This window comes from Meleagris gallopavo, chromosome 1, assembly GCF_905368555.1.
Source record: "Meleagris gallopavo chromosome 1, MGAL_WU_HG_1.1, whole genome shotgun sequence".
Lineage (NCBI taxonomy): Eukaryota > Metazoa > Chordata > Aves > Galliformes > Phasianidae > Meleagris > Meleagris gallopavo.
The window spans coordinates 32,336,854-32,354,650 of NC_139404.1; the positions used below are offsets into that span (position 1 = coordinate 32,336,854).

The window sequence follows — 17,797 nt, forward strand, 5'->3', positions numbered from 1 at the left end:
GTAACAGTAGACCTGGGGTTGTGAGCATTGGCCACTCTCAGCAGCCAGTGTGGCTGCATAAGCACAGACAGGGCACGAAGCACTGCTCCCTGAGAATGGCAGAAGTGTCTCAGCAGTGATGGAACACAATCAGAAGCCAGACTGTAGCATTACAACCCTGGAAATAAACAGTGAATAGTTTGTAGTCTAAGAAACTCAAGGGATTGGGATGGATACATCTCATCAGCAAAGCAGGCAAACAGATAACAAGGAGAGACCGTGAGATTCGCTCAATATCCAAGAAGACAATGGAAGTAGAAAGCATTTGGCCTCATCTTTGAAATGCAACTATTAGCCCCTGCAACTCTGCTCCATGTCAATTAAGTGGATTCAGGAAATAAAATTCAGTCCATTACTGTACCATTATTGCACTAACATAACAGGCTGCGTTAAATAGAACAAATGAGGTCTGAAATGAGGTCTGCTTTTCCTAGAGGTGATGCAGAGCTGCACAGACAAAACTATAGCTGTTAATCTGAATGGTTTTCTCTGTGAGATATTCTCCCTTTCTATTTTCCTTTTTTTCTTCTTACAGCCTTACAGCCCCCGATAATGCCTCATAAGCCAAAGGCAATCAAAGCTAAGAACAGCCATGCTGCAGGAGACGTTTACATTTGGAAATCGGCTTTGTGCAAAAAAAATATATATATAACCATTATGTGTAACAAACATTTCCTTCAGTCTCTAACCCCAAAATATTGGAAATAAGTCCAATGAATTCTCAGCACTTTCAGTCAGACAAAGAATTGAAAAACTGCCTTGTTTGAGTTCATTTTTCAATGTGCTCAGAGGCAAGCAAAGAGGAAGGTGGCTTTTTTTGAGGTATCGGGGACACACTCAAAATAAAACAAACACAATTTACCAGCAAAATTCAAACAGATGGTGGTTTGAATGTGAGATGATTGTGCGACTGGCTCTTCACCACACCAAAACAAAATGGATATGAAGGATTTGTTACCTTTGCTCCAGAAAATTCCTTTCCTCTGATGTGTACTCCATGAGACCCCTCAGGTCCAGTATCATGGACATGAGGATAGGTTGTTTCAGCAATGATTGAATAACAAAAGTATCTAAAAAACTGCTGGACTTTTTTCTCAGAGTGAAACTGCATCTAATGCTGCTGAGAACCTTCACAGATGATTATGTCAGCAGAAGCCCTTCTCCCCGGCCTCCATGGCTCATCACATGCAGACTGTGAACACACAGGCTCTCCTCAGCTCTGCTCCATTTCACTGTCAGCTCTCTCTCAACTACACTAAAACTGCCACGAGCAGACATGTATCTCCCATATCCACTGCAGCAATGCAGCTTCCATAAACTTTTGACTTTCTACTTTCTTCCTTCTTTGCTTCTGGGCGTGAGGCTGGCCCACCTTACTGATGGTTCTGAAATAGAGGAGAATCACATGGGAGTCGCTTTACATTGTACAGCCAGAGCTAAATTGCCTTGCTTTCCTATTTTAAGTGAAGTGTAACCTCATGCAATCTTTATTGTTGAGGAAGGAAAAAAAGGTAAGAAAATAATAGCTTTCTTTCTTCCCTTTAGAGCTCATACACAAATAAAATTCTCATCTGTTTCCTGGCAGTAACAGCAATTTTCTCTCTTTCACCTTTTCTTTTTCTCCTTTACAAGTATCAGCTTCTGTGAAGCTTTTCAGAATTCATTCATTCCTGTTTTACATATGTAGAAACTTTTAGTGTCAGTAAGATTCATTTGTCTTCTGCAAATATGTATACCCTGTGAATGCAAGTGTTCATAAAGAGAAGCGTAAGCCTATTTCTCTACTGAATCCTGATGAAGAGCTTGAGACAAAAACTTGATAGAAAATTAGTCTCACATTCTCTCACTTTTCTTTTTACAAAAATATATTTTCAACTTCAGAGAAACCCTAAATGAGTAAATGAGTAGAATAAACTACTTCTGACCCAATGTCTCTGCTACAGAAATAATGCAGCCATTTAAATTATGTTCCGTGCTGTGCTGAATATTACATTATTTATTAGCTGTGTTAGTTTCATCATCCCACGCAATGCAGGTCTTTGCAGCTTTATTTAGCCTTTCCTCTGTAAGCTAATGCAGATTTTAAAATGTACTGTGGTGGATAAGGTCACTTTGTTAAAGTAACACTGATGTGACCCTCATGTGTTTGCATATATATAAATTCCCTCTATGACATTCCTGTCATGTTTGCTCAGTGAACAAGTAATTTGCCACTCTCATTACTTCAGGTACAAGGTAGCTTGTGAAAATCAATCTTCTTTCTGCTTCATACATCACAGCCTGTAACAGACACAAAGTGCATTCTGATTCCGAAATGAAGCCAGGGGAAAAATACAGTCCTGTTCTCATAAACTACTGCATTAGATCTAGGTGGGAAGAAAAGAAAGAGAAGAGGCATTTAGCCTAGTAAAGCGTGCAAGTTTTACACAGGAGTCAGACAGGAATTCTCTGTATGCAAAGTGAAAGTGGTCTTTCTGTTCAGAAAGTTGTCCTTTACCACTGTGGATCCTTTAATAACAGAATAAGTAGCACCAGGGAGCCTACCCGTGCTACTGAGTAATATTCAGAGAGTTAAAACATTGGTGGCAGATCAATCTAGGTATCATTGCCATTGTTATTTTCAGCTGAAGAAAAGTAAAATCAGATTGAAAAATTTTAGTCCTACTGACAAAAAAAATTTGAAAGGTTACTAGGCTAATTCTAAAGACACCGAGGCAAGTGCATTCTTCACAAAAGTATGGAAGGATGTGATCAACATACACATCCATACTTATCTTTCATTTGAATGTGTGTCTTAAGCACATTCTTAAATTTAAGCACATACTTTCCCAAATAAAGATGGATGTACATAAGCTGTCTTGAAAAACTACTTACAGTCAGTTTCTGTAAGAAGATACAGTCTGAAAATGTAGGAAAATAAGAGAAAGGAAAATATCTCAAATGCCTGAGAAGTAAAAAGTTAAGGAATATAGGAAAATATGCAAGAAATGAAAAAAAAATTTACATATTGCAAATAGTTTCCAGTAGCTGGAACACTGGAGACAGATGTACATAAAGTAGTTACGTTTGTATATAGTATCTGATAGCGCTTGGATGTTAAATTTACATAAATATTATTGTTTCCAAAAACTGCTAAGCATCGGTGCATAAGTTGGCAAAGGTATAAAATGCTATAGCCAACTCTCTGTGTACCACCCCACCACAGAAAAATCCCCTGTGTGTTTTACAAAGACTAGTGGCAAAACTACTTCCAAATGAGTATTTATAGTTGTGATGATATTACCTTGAAAACTCAGATGTCACTGATAAATGGCCTTCCCTCTCAAGTACTGTCAATGTTAATCTCCCTTGCTTCCAGATTAACACCAGTTTTTTGTAGACACAACTGATTGCAATTTTCACCTTCATTAATTTTCAGATGCAACTCCTAACTGAAAGCAATAAAGAAAATAAAGAAAGGGGAAACAAAAAAATGCACTTCCTCTTAGCCAGTGTAAGATATACTGAACTGCATATGTATTAAATTTCTTTATTTGTCACATTGTCAAGACCAGCAAAGGACTGCTCATCAGCTGAACACTGTCACTATGACTATAACACACACGAAGAAAATTCCATAAATATTTGCAGGTTTAGTTTCTGTACTTCAATGTATTTTTGAAAATAGAAGCATAAAATAAACAGAAAGACATACTAAGTTAACAGAAATAACATAGCATTACACCATTGCATTCCATTCATTGTACTTTTAAATGTCTGAAATAAAACGTTACAAAATAAACATCCAAAATATTCTGACAGCTTTAATGCCTAATGATGTTCTACACCTGAGTCAAATAAGTTCTCACATTTAAGTGCTCGGTATTAGACGGTCCTCAGGCTCCAATTCTCCAATTCATATCATTTCCTCTGTTATTATTATGCCATTTGAAACTCTCCCAGTTCCTGTGCTTAAGGGGCTTTAAGTTGTAGGGGGCACTGTCTATTCACTTAATCATCACAGCAGTAGTATTTGCTTGTATCTTATATGTGATCCTTTTCTAGATGGTTATTTAAATATTCTTTATTCATATCACACTAACCAATCAAAAGTTTAAATTATATAAAAAAAGAAAAAGATAAAGTTCAATAGGCTTTTAGCAAAATGTCTCACTGAAACCTGATTTGTTAAGTTTACTGTGATTTTATAAAGGCCACTGCAGTGGCAGGGATAAACCTCCAAATCTATGAAGGCAGAGAGAAAGCATCAAATACTAGCGGAGAATAGCAACTGAAGTGCTCATATTTAAAAGCAAAGACAGAAATGTTCTGGGCAAACCTAAGCCTATTAGTCTGACCTCTTCAGTTTGCAAGACCTTAGAACAGGCTTTGAAGAAAAAGAAAATTAAAGCCAGAGAAGTACACAGAATGTGGGATAAAATGTAGCAGTGTTCACAGGGTAGCTTGTGTCAGACTAACTTGACAGCTTTTTTGATAAGATAACTGATTTCCTAGACAAAGAAATGAAGTAGATATAATTTGTCTGGATTTAGATAAAGCATTTTCTACAGTGTCACTCTGGAACTTACACATTAAGCTAGAGACTCTGTGGATTACTAGAAGAATTGAAAGGTGGATCCCAGTGTGATAACAGCAAGTGGTGCTGAAGGGGGGTATCAGAGATTAATGACATTTCTGCTACAAGTTCAGAATCAATCATTTGAAACAACTCATATAAAAAACAGTCTGGTTTAGTTATCACCAAGAACACAAGGTGATATGAGGTGGCTGTGAAGAAGACAAATCCTATATATTAGTAAATTATATATTTATTAAAAAATATTGCAAGATTAGTATGCATTTTCTTAACTATCAGTCAGCTTCATATATAAAATTCTAGCCAACCATCCTCATGAAAGAAAAACTGAACCTGCAAAACAGGGGAGACAGTCTTGTAGGATGATGAGAGAAATGAAAACCCTATCCCAACAGGAATTTAAAAATACTTGCTTTGTGGAGTAAAGCAAAGGCTGAATGGAAACAGAAGGGAAACAGAAAGCAAATAAACACAGCAAGGGCAAAAAATACAGTGGATTAAATGGTATCTCACCAACAGGCTGGTTGAGAACACTCAGCTGAGTGATTCAGGAAGCCTCTTCCAGTCTTATTTCAACATCAATATCAATACCATGACCCCGTTTTTATACATTATACAGAAAGTCACGTGGTAGTTTTTTTCAACAAGAAGGCAATAGGACAGTTCTTTCCAAGTGTTTTTTTCCAAGTCATTTCATTATCCTCATAAAACAAAAGCCACAGCATTTGTCTGTGACATCCTGCATGAGAACAAATGTGAGTCTCCTCATTAACGCCTAAACCCATGTTGAGTTCCATGAAATCAAATACTAAGATGTCAAATATGGACCTTAACTTTTGGGACATTTTCAATGAGTTCTTTTAATTGTTCCACACTAGAACTATTATTTTTCCCTCAAACTATTATTTTTAATGCATGCCTCATATCTTTGTACCTGAACTCACTTCAGCAAGTCCACGCTGATGAACATCTAAGATGAATCTCTCTCCTATTATTTTTCAAAACTGTCTAAGTGTAATTGCAGTCTCTGTTTCCTAAGATTTAAGACGACCAAGTTACAGTGCTTGGGGGACCACTCAGTACTGATATTGCTTTTTGACTAACTTCAGTGAATTAAAGTCATACTGCTGAACGTAGGTGATCGTTCCATGATTAACTCTCTCACTTTGTTTAGAACTCATTTTCTTTTCTATCAGTCTTGCTTTAAATTGAAAATCTTATTGTCATCATGTTTTTAACACTGATGTCATGGAAACATAACTTTGACAAGCAGGACAAACATCAGGATGTGCAGAATTTTCTTATATAATTCAAAACAAAAACTTTATGCTTTCAAGTATTAATTAAGCATTTTAAGATTAAAAAAAATCTGTAGAAACAATAGCATTTGAGTACAAAATTAGAAGTATTTTAAAAGTGTGAATACTTTAAAATTTCTATTATTAAATTCATTTAGAGATACTATAATCAAAAACATATTGGAAGGCATACTGGGTGACATTTTATGCGATTCTCACATGTACATAAAAATGGATCAAGTATTTTGACTATGTTATATGATATTGCCAGTCTGAAATTCAGTGTGTCCACAGGAACCATTAAGATTCTTCTGCATGACTTCCCTGCTGAAGATTTTTTTTTTCCCAATAAATTCTTCTTGTAAATTCCCCCCTTGCTACTTCTATGACAATTGCATCCATCAATAGACAAAGCAGGACTTCTAACAAACAATAGACATGTCTGAGCCCATTTTGTGTTTTATACCTGACTTTATACATTTTGCACCACACTTTAAGGGTTTGAGTGTAACTGAAAAATGACAGGTTGCTCAAATCACAGAAAAAATAACAAGCCTTTTGTACAGTGACCAAAATAGCTCTAAGAGCACACATAATGCAATAAGAAGACAGGAGAGCAGCCGACTGGAAACAAACCTTGTTGAAACACAATTGGAACACATTCCTCCACTCTTTTAATGTCAAATCCTAACACATGCTCATTCTCTGTAACTACCATAGGCACCGCTTCCTTGGAAAACAGAGCATAGCAAAGATAGAACAGGCTCTTCCCAAACAATCTGGTACACAAAGCAAATCTCTGTTCTAGAGCAAAAGCATTGGGAAACGTGAAAGAAGATAAAGAAAGGAATCCAGGATGCACAAAAAAATTTCAGCTGCCAGCTGGAAAGCAGAACACAAAATCCAGCAGGTAATCCAGATACACAGCTTTGTACTCAGCAAAGGTATGCGACATAGGCACACCAGGAAAATCTGAGTTTTTATATTACTCTTCTAGTTTATGATTCTATGATTCTATACTAGTAGAGAAGTGCAGCAGCTTTACTGTCTGTGCACAGCATTTTATCAAATACTAAGATTTTTGGTGCATTTTGCATGCTTTCTAATCTGCCACATACACTGTAATAACCATTGTTCTCTTGAGAATCATGCAACGTGCTACACAATTTTGCAGTCTCATTTCAGTGTCTATTTCCTTATCACTGAAACAGTATGAAAAGTATTAATAACCAGTTCATGCTAAAAAAAAAAAAAAACACAGAATATTCCTGTGAAAACTTCCTAGAAATAGATTCTGTCAGGTTGAGATATGTTTAATGATGACTAAAGTATCTAAATGGCACCCATTCTTCCTTGACAAATCCACTTCTTTTCCCAGCCTCTATTCAAACATCCTCTCTTCAAAGGTACCAGCAGCTATATGAAAAACACTGACAATACAGTCCTAAGCTTCATCCAGGGAAGTGTACTTCCAGAAATAAAGCACTCACTTTGGTATGTGCTATGCTTTGTAACGTGGCCTTACATTTTAATATGGCCAGGAGTTACAAATCTTTGCTTCCTAAATAACAGACTAGACTAGGCTCGATTAGACTAGTCTAGACTAGACTAGAATAGTTAATTTGGAAGGGATCTACAAAAATCATTGAGTTGAACTGTCTGACTGCTTCAGGACTAACCAAAAGCTAAAACATATTGTTAAGGGCTTTATCCAAAATCCTCTTGAACATTTACAAGAATAGAGTATCACATCTCTAGGAAGCATGTTCCAGAGTCCTGGATTAACATCTTCTCAATATTACACAACTCAAGTATCCTCAACCTCTCCTCACAGGACAAGCCTTCCATCCCTTTTACCAGATTGGTTGCTTTCTCTGGATTCTTTCAAGTACCTTAATACCCTTCGATATTGTGGAGCCCAGAATTGCACAAAATATTCAAAGTGAGGTCATGCTAATGTTAAATACAGTGGGAGAATGACCTCTTTTGACTAGATGCGTATGCATCCCGGAATGTATTTTGCCACTGATGATCACCTAATGATCCAATCCATCTAGGTCCCTCTGAAAGGCTCTCATTCCTCCAGGGAGTCAACAGAACCTCCCAGTTTACTGTCATCAGCAAACTTACTAACAATGCATTCAACTTCTGTATTCAGATAATTGATACAAATGGTGAACAGAAGCGGTCCTAGAACTGAGCCCTGTGGAACACAGCTAGTGACTGGCCACCAGCCAGATGTAGCTTCATTTACTACAACTCCTTGAGGTATGCTACTCAGCCAGGTCGCCACCCAAAATAATGTGAACTTGTTCATGTTATAGTTGGACAGTTTTTCCAGAAGAATGCTCTGAAGGTTGGAATGAAATGACTTAATAAAATCCAGAATGATTCTGTCCACCACCTTCCCTTCATTCACTAAGCAGGTGACCTCATAGTGGAAGGATATCAAATTACTAAGACAAGATTTTCCCCTCATGAGCCTCTGTTGACTATGCTTGTAGCTTTGTTTTTTAAACGCCTTTCAAAATCTTCCAGGACAACCATCTCCATAACGTTGCCAGTTACTGAGATTAGACTAACAGAAACAGGTAGTTTCCTGGGTCTTCTCTCATGCACTTGGTAGACTGGGGTAACAGTGGCTACCTTCCAGTCAGTAGGAACCTCACTGACTTCTGGTAAACTGGTGAAAGGGATCCAGCTATAACATCCACTAACACTCTCAGTACTCTGAATGCCAGTCTATAAGGCTCCATGGACTTATGCATGTTGAGTTGATACAACTAGTCCCTTACAATTTTGGTGAACACAGTCACTGCTCCTTCAGCATGGTCCTCTAATCCAGAGGACCAGAGAGTCCAAGATCTATCATTAATATTAAAAACTAAGACAAAATAAGAAAGGCATTAAATGCTTCTGTCTTTTTCTCATTTCTATTTGTTAGGTGACCTCCTTCATCAAGTATTCATCCAGAATTTTCCTTAGGCCTCCTCTTCCTGTTGACATACTTTAAAAAAGCCATTTTTCTTCTCTGACACTACAGTGGTCAGTGTCAACCAAAGTTAAACTTTTTTTTATTTTCCTCCTACAAATACAAACTGCATTCAGTTGCTTGCTACACGATATATAGCTTGGGATCTGCAGGTGAAACACAACAGAAGAGTTGTCAAATCAACGAATTCAATGTTCGGTTACTCTAGTACCTTGGATCAGAGATTGATATGTGCAATGGGGTGCATTTCTGTTAGCATTTCATTTTTAGACCTGGATTGTACTTTTCAAACAAATTTCCCAATTGTCTCAATTTATTATGACGTAGTTTACATTCCATGATGTGAACCAATGCAAGAGCATGAAATGAATTCTCTGTAAATGAAAACTAGTTTGAGGAGTGTACCCAATATACTCCAGCTGTTCAGGAGCGTTTAGTTCAGGGAGATAAGTTTGTTGAAAACAATCTCCTTCTCCACCAAATGAATATATTTCAGAATTTGTACCTTCAGTGACAACAATTTGGGTCTACAGAAACAATTTGGTAAGGATAAACTATTTGCTAATTGAAGGCACAGTTTTATTGTCTGAGGAGGAAGGACATATTATTATTTTATACTTTGTAAAATGCCCTTTTGGTTGTGATTAATCTTAAGAGCCCATCAACAGCATGTTGAAAGGAACTTGTTTGTCTCTTGTTTCCCTCACTCTGGAGGCCTTTAAACAATTTCTGATCTGCCTTTTAGGGCTATTATTCCTACTGTGACACGGCAGTAAAGGAAAATACTTGTGTGCCAAATCCAGGGAAAAGCTACCTGCAGCACAGGCCTCTAATTTAAAACACTAAGCACAGAATAAATTACTTCAAATTGCACAGTGAATTGTTCCTCTTTTTGCAAATCAGAACATCCTTTGTCTTTATATGCAGAAAATTAAAGACTAGAGACTTCCTATCCCTTCTCACAGAGTCTAATCTACAAGGAACTCCACTGTTGAAGAAAAGTACAATTCACTGTAAAACCGTCAAACTAGATATTTTACTGGCTCCAAACCCATTATTTCCAGATATTAGATTATTGACAGTTTCTCCCAAAGTCTGGTAGTCATTCTACCACTAACAACCTTATTTAGATGCATGGGTGAACCTTTTAGATGAACAGTAAATGATGGTCAAAAGGAAAAGTCTAAAACATCACTAGCTTAAAATGAGACAGGCCACAGTCAGGGAGCATCTGTCCCACCCATCCTTAGAGACTATCCCCATCCCATGTCCCCCTGGCCTACAGGCAGCCACTGGCTTTGTGGAGACAGTGCAACACACTCCTAAAAGACAGGACTCATTTATGGATCGAGTACAAGTACATTTCAGATTACTAAAAAAAAAAAAAAATCATATTTTTAAAATATTAAAATTATTTTACTACATCCCAGCAATATAAAGTGTCCTTAAATTAGAAGTTTATGAGAGTAAAATATATGTGACTCAAGAATAATTTTGTTCCCTAATACAGCTCTGGCTGAGAAAATCCTCAGATGTTACCGTATTTACAACAGGATTAACTGTTTCTAACAAACTGCATTTGCATTCTTATTCATGCGCTGTGGAACAAAAATAATATTTACTTTCATTTGTACTTCATTATTGAAGAAGGTTATGTCATTATGCTTTCATAACAATTGCATTAGCAACACCATTGTTAGACACAAGGATGTTTAGCATTCCATATATTTTGTTTAAAAAAAAAAGAGATTATTGTCAGCATTTGTAGTATGCATGACTGAAAAGAACTATTTGTTGGGGGGTTTTTTCACTCTTATTTTTTTATAATAATTAATTGGAACTCTCTAGCAGCTAAGCCTGCTCTGCTGTTAGTAGCAATCTAAATTTGCAAACATAAAAGAGCCCTGCAGTCCACAACAATTCTTTTACTGCTGTCTTAAAAAGGCTTTCCATGTTTCTCCTACCCTAAGAGAGAGAATAATGCAGAATGTGGTTTCTACATGATGAGAGAGGTCAGTTTTGGAACCAAAATTATTTTACTTTATGTTCAATCTTTTGGTCATAATCTGCTACTAGTTTTGTAGTTCTCTAGTTGAAGATGTTCCAATTTGATGAAATTATTAAATATTGATCAGAAAAGGCAGAAAAGACCTGCATTTTCCTGAAAGCTAGATGGCCTGAGTGAACCATCATGCTTAAGAGCTATCCCTTGATTCAAAAAGTTTATTACACATGTAGTGTAATCTTGAAGAGATTTATGCCAGAGGAGACTCTGCACTCATCATTAAGACACAATGATGCAGAAGTGAACTCAAATCCCTTCAAGAAAAGGAATGTGGTCATGCATAACTGGCGAAAAACCCTGAATCTTTGCGGTCCAACTAGGGAGCTTCATGATGAATCTGTCTTGCTGAATTCTTTATCAGTTCTACTTTTATCTGCCCTACTTTCTTTGCTCAGCATATCTGGCTACAAATCTACTGTCTACAGATAACCATAGTATGGCCATTGTGTCTGAGCTTGTGTGAAGGAAAGGGATAGGAAATACCCACTCCCTACTAGTACTAGATAACACTGAAAGAAGGCACTGCGTAGATGTGATCTCTCCAAAGGACACTCAAAAACTAGGATCTAGCCACTAATTTTTGACTAGTCTACCTCAAACAGTGAAAGATAATATATGCTTGTGAATCTAGTCCTTCTTAAATCTCATAGGCAGTTTCACTTAATTTTGCAGAATTCTATAAAATTTGCAGAAAAAGGAATTAGCTAAAGAAAAGTTTGAAGATAGATACAATTTAAAAGTTAGCACATGGCGTACTTCGAGCACTAAGGAGCTACGTTCAATAATGAACTGCAAGAAATCAAAGTATCAGAACGATTAGAAATGATTCAGCTTGACATTCCCAGAAGTCTTTTCTATCAATAGAAGAACCAGTAGAATTCTTCCTACTAGTTCACCTAGCTATATTTCATCAAAAAAGACACTGCACCAAAATAATATTATAATCCAACAATCAACAAAATAATTCATATCTTTAAGTCTAAGATGCCTCTGACGTGCAGTGTAATAATGATTTAAAATCTGCATGAGAGTTGTGATTTCATTGTTCAAAGAGATGGAGCACTAATTCCCCTGTGCCCCTGTGCAGACCTCAACCTCTAAAGATTCAGAGAACTGCTGCAAGTTTTGCAGTTTTTACTCTCCTTTAGAAAAATTCTGTCTAAATAAAACAGCACATAAATGCAGCTTTAAATATTTTTCAACTTTTTAAAGACTTCAAATAAGAAACGTGTTTTTCCAGTCTGAATTTAACTCCTGTTGCTTTAAAACTTCTCACTAAAAATCTATTCCAATGAGGTTGTTTTAAGAGTATCAAGAGTTTTGTTTTTACCTGGTAACCAGATGGCAACTCTGAGGTTTTGTTGTTATTTAGCAAGATTTTAGTTTTTGTTTTTAAAAGGTATGGCAGACATTTTATCCTGCTACTACCATATTTTAGCATATTTAATTGCCAAGTTCACAAGGAATGACCAACTGCTTTTCCCAAGCAGATGGTAGAAGTTGTTTTTACACTGTAGTGAGACTTTTTTTCCAAAATGCTTGCACAGCTTTATGAAGTCTAATCTCTGCTCAACATACACACAAAAAGATCAGCTCATGAGCATCTAGGCACCTGGGGGCCAAATATGCAAAATGCTGTGAACTCATCTCAGATATCTGAACTGGGACAAACTGTTGTACCTAAAACTCAGTACATGTTCCAGTGTCTATGGAACCGGGACTACAGCTTCAGTTCCTGGGAGACATGAGGCATTAGTGAACAGTGGTGCCCATTTTTAACTATATTATTATTATTTACTATTTCCACAAATGTATCTTTTGTTATTAGTTTTAAACGTAAGTAGTTTACATCTATCTATCTCAGCAAGGTATACAACGACAAGAAAAAAGTCATTTTAAATGAATTTTACTTTAAATCCCAATCTAAATGTATGTGCTCTGCAAAGTGAAGTCACCTAAAACAATAATGAAAAAAAGTAAACAATTTACATAAATTCTTTCTTTGCAGTTTAGCACAAGAGAAATACGAGAAAGCCTACCTGGATCTGAACCCAAACACAGCACCTTACCAATTATTAATAAGTAAAAAGTAATATTTTAGAATAAATTGAGTGGGAAAAAAAAAAGAAGGAAAGAAAGCAGTAGAACCACCCTTGTCAACTCACATGAAGCATAGGAGTATGGCTAGGGACAAGACTTAGCACAATCTGTCTTGTCTTGACTCAATCTCAGAGCTCTGTCCCCCCAGCAAACAATCTCTGGCCATCTCACTAAGGCATAAGGAGCCTTTGGCTGAGGCTACATTCCACAGGGTTCCTGTGCTGAAGGACTGCTAGAAGCCAAGTGCCCTGACAACAACCTCCTAAACCAACCCTTACCTTGCCGGGTCAGGCTCATACAATTTAAAAGAGAAAGTATTAAAAACAATTGTTTCAAATAAATATAACCTCACTCAAAGAAGTCTTACAAAAGTGTCCATTGGCTGTTAATACATCACTCTTATTTTCTATGAGTCTGCAGTATTTTTGAGACTGTTGGTCCATGATTTCTGCATCACACTTAGCAGAGCACTAAACTCTAACAGACAGATGCCCAGAGAAATTAACAAGAACTATAAAAAATACTGTCCAAATAACCTGAATTCTTACCAACACATGAGCCATCTAATTAACAGGTCACTAATATTAACTGGGATCTTTGAGTACTGGAAAATGTTACCCATTTGTATAAAGTCTAATTCTTTATACAGTCACAAAAAGACAAAGAGAGAATAAATATAATGGATTAATGAATAATATGAGAGGATGAATAATATGCATTTTGTTATAGGAACATAATGATATGCCATTAAGTAGCTCACCTATTATCCTTCCTAAATTTCAATAATGTAATTTAAAAAGATTGAATAGGGCAAAAAGGAATGAAAGAAATATAACACTTATTTAAAATATGTGCATACAGAGTATGGATGTATACCCCTTCACAATTTAATTTAATCTGATTAACAATGACTAATAATTTTCTTCTCAGTGCTATTTGTGAAAGAAAAGTTTTGGTCTTATGTAAGATTTTGTATAAAATCTTTTTCAGACTCAAGATAGCTAGCAAGTTAGTTATTAGAGAGTTTGCACAATTTTACAACACAAAGTAGGGCTTATCACACATTTCACATCTAGTTCGTATTGTAAAGAATTTGTAACTAGTCATTGCTGATTTTGACTGACTGGAACTAAACATGATGGGAACAAAATGCATAGCCTTTTTCAAACGCCAGAATAAAGGACATTCTCATTAAAATGATTTGCTGATATGACTTAAAACAATGTATTTAATCTTCACCTTTTTATGTAAATATCCTTCAACTGAGAATTTTAGAAGTATAATTTAAAATAGATTTTATAAAGTATAATGAGATGCTCTGTCAGATGGGAAGACAAATTAAAAGTGCAATTCACACTGTTAGAGCAGCACTGCCACCATGAAGCTACTAATCTTTTGCACAGTGCTCACAGTAGAATGTACTCCAGTCTCTGTAGGGCACGTGATTATAGACTTGTGGGGAGAATGGGATTTAAATTATTCATCAACGTAGAGTTCTTTTTACAGAAAAATTAGTGTCCCATATAAATAGTAAAACTGCTAATTTCTCACCCTTTGCAAATTAACTGCCTGGTAATATCGTCAGTTATTACCAGGTAGTTTTACCAGCAGTTACAATAGCAATATGCTGTCAAACAGAAATCTGTATACTAAAATAATGCTAAAGACAGAAGAGTTGTGCAGCCAATTAAGTGTTCAGAATTCATTAGGTCCTGTAAAAAGATAAACACGTATGGACAAGCTTGTCAGAAGGTCTGATGAATGTCAGATTATGGCCACAGCCTATACATCAACAAAACAACACCATCTGAGCTGTGACAAGTCTTTATATTTGAGCATCCAAAGGGAACAGATATCAAAATAATCTGCCAGTAAAAGACTTGCACTCTTCAAAACTGTCAGGTATGAATTTCAAGTGAAGTGGTATGTGCTTTCATCTGCCTGTTAACTACAGAATACTACAAGACTGTTATTTACAAAGTCAAACTACAGTGCCATCTAAATGGTATTATTAAATTTTGGTACATAAGGTACCTCCTCCCCTAGCTGGACAGTAAATGATGGTATCATTTGTGATACAGTGGCGACATCAACCTTTCAGCACAGAAGTACCAGAGGCTGGTTTCTTCAGTTTGTGGGAAGTGACGCAGAATTTCAAAGCTATGAGATGGATTTCTGCAAGTAGTTCCTAGCATTGGTCATGAAGTCAAGCCTAATCTTTATCTCTGCAGCCTGAAAGGGAAACAAAAACATATCTTCTGTTTAGACTCCAATCTCCTATATTTACACAGAAAAAAAAAAGAAAAAAAAAAAGAAAAAAAAAAGAAAGCTGATATGACATGGAATTTTGGTCTGTTATATCAGACTTCATTTCAAATTTCAGTTCACAGTTTTGGATATGAACCAACAGTGCACACAGGCAGCCAAAAGGGCCAACTGTGCCCTAGGGTGCAGCAGGCCCAGCACTGTCAGCTGGGCAACAGAACAGGCTGTCTGTCTCACTCTGCTCTGCACTGTGCAGCCTCACCTCCAGCACTGGGTGCAATCTGGGACCACATTAAAACTAGGGCATAACACTATTAGAGAGCACCTGCAAAGATGGAGAAGGATCTGGCGGGCAAGATGTGTGAGGAGCACTGAGATCCCTAGGTGTGCTCAGCCCAGAGCAGAGGAGCTGAGGGAAGGCCTGATGATGGCTGCAGCTCCTCACAGGGAGTGGAGGGGCAGCGCTGAGCTCTGCTCTGTGTGACAGCGACACGGAGCTGTGTCAGGGGAGGGGCAGCTGGGGTTTAGAGACAGGATCTGCACCAGAAGGAGGAGGGAGTGGAACAGGCTGTCCAGGGCAGTGGGCATGACCCTGACTTGTCAGAGTACAAGGAGCATTCACACAATGCACTCAGACAGTAGAATTATTTTTTTGTGGTGGTCCCGTGTGGAGCTGGAGTTGGACCTGATGAACCTTGTGGGTCTCTTCCAACTCAAGAGATTCTATAATTTGATGCTTATATGATATGGCAATAATCGGCTCTCAGAGGGCAAACTCCATTCTCATTTTACAGTAGTATTCTTTCAGTACTACTGTAACAATGTGATGGAACCATAAATGGATATGGACCAGACCTGTGTCCTACCAGCAAATGTGAACACCTCAGTTAGCATTGATCATTCTCTCTAGAAAGGCCAAAAATACTACATCCAAATAGCTTGAAGAACACAATCTATTATGTGCAGGAACTCAGGAAGATCTAGTCATACTCTTCCTCTGCCATCTGAAGGACGTGTAGAGAATACACAGACAAACCAGGACTCTATTTCTCACAGCTGTCAAGGGAGGCAGCCTCACAAGTAACAGTTCCTTTTCATTTTCCATAATAATTATCACAATAAAAATGCTTAAGGAGATCCGCTTACAGGAACTGAAAATATCCTTCAGACAACAAAACATGCACTACTAGAGAAAGGACTTGATTTATTAGAAACCACTTTTCTTAATTGCTGCCTTTTTTACTTTGCAAAGATATTCAGCAAGTTATAACATATACTAAAAAAATGTGGTTTATTCCTCAAACATATTAATTAAACTAGTGAGCATCACCAATTTTACCTTGAGAAAGAAGAAAAATGCACTGCAGTATTCTTCGCAGTTTTCAGGCTAGATAGCATTAAGGTTTTAAAAAACAGCTTATTTTGTTAGCCAGGAGGGGTTTGTTTACTAATATAAATGGTTCTTTTTTTGTTTCAATAACACAATCAATTAATTAACCTTCCCTCTTATTCAGAGACAGAAGCAATGCAAAACAGCAACAGCACCCGTAAGGAACTCTGGCTCCTAGGTATTTTATCAGTGTGTAATATGAACAGATGTAGATGTAGTTTTTATTTCTCAGAATCATAGAATGGCTTAGGTCGGAAGGGACCTTGAAGATCATCAGCCTCCAACTCTCGGTCATGGACTGGTTGCCACACTCCAGATCAGGCTCTCCAGGGCTCCACCCAAACTGACCTTAAGCACCTTCAGGGATGAGGCATCCACTGCTTCTCTGGGCAGCCTGCGTCAGTGCCTCACCACCCTCTGAATAAAGAATTTTCTTCCTAACAGCTAACCTAAATTTCCTGTCTTTTGGTTTAAAGCCATTCCCCCCGTCCTATCGCTATCACACTGTGTAAAGTCACTCCCCTTCCAGCTTATAAGCTCCCTGAAGAACTGAAAGGCCACAATGAGTCTCCCTAGAGCCTTCTCTTCTCCAAGCTAAACAAGTTCAACTCCCCCAGCCTTCCTTGTTTAGAATCTGTAATTTAGATATCCTTCCAGAATACCAGAGCTCTGAACATTGAGATACTTTTTCTTAGATATAAGAAAAAACACTCTTGGTTGGTTTTAAACACTCTTGGTTGGTTCTAAACACTCTTTCTGTTTCAGGGCACATACTTCCAAATATGTATCTCAGTGATGATTCTTGTAATTTAAAAGTAATATAGTGAAAATCTTGTTCTCTGAAGCAGCACTGTAAAAAAAGATAATTGCCTTTACTGTAGTCTTACTTGTTTCTCTGGAACCTGCAATCCCAGTACCTGAGACAAACTGGACATTGTATGTAGTGGAGCAGCAGCCTAAACATAGCACCATGCCAGTGCAGCTGGACTGCTGTTACTCAAGTTAGTTCTCAAGTTAGTTCATTTTTATGGTTATGGTTACGGTTAGACTAAGAATTTTTGCATTGCACAAA

At 37.2% G+C, this 17,797-nt stretch overlaps 1 protein-coding gene across 1 annotated transcript in view; it reads right to left on the reverse strand.

Annotated features, from left to right (window-relative positions):
• TAFA2 (TAFA chemokine like family member 2) overlaps window positions 1-17,797 on the reverse strand; it is a 186,938-nt gene that overhangs the window by 55,683 nt on the left and 113,458 nt on the right. The window lies entirely within an intron of this gene.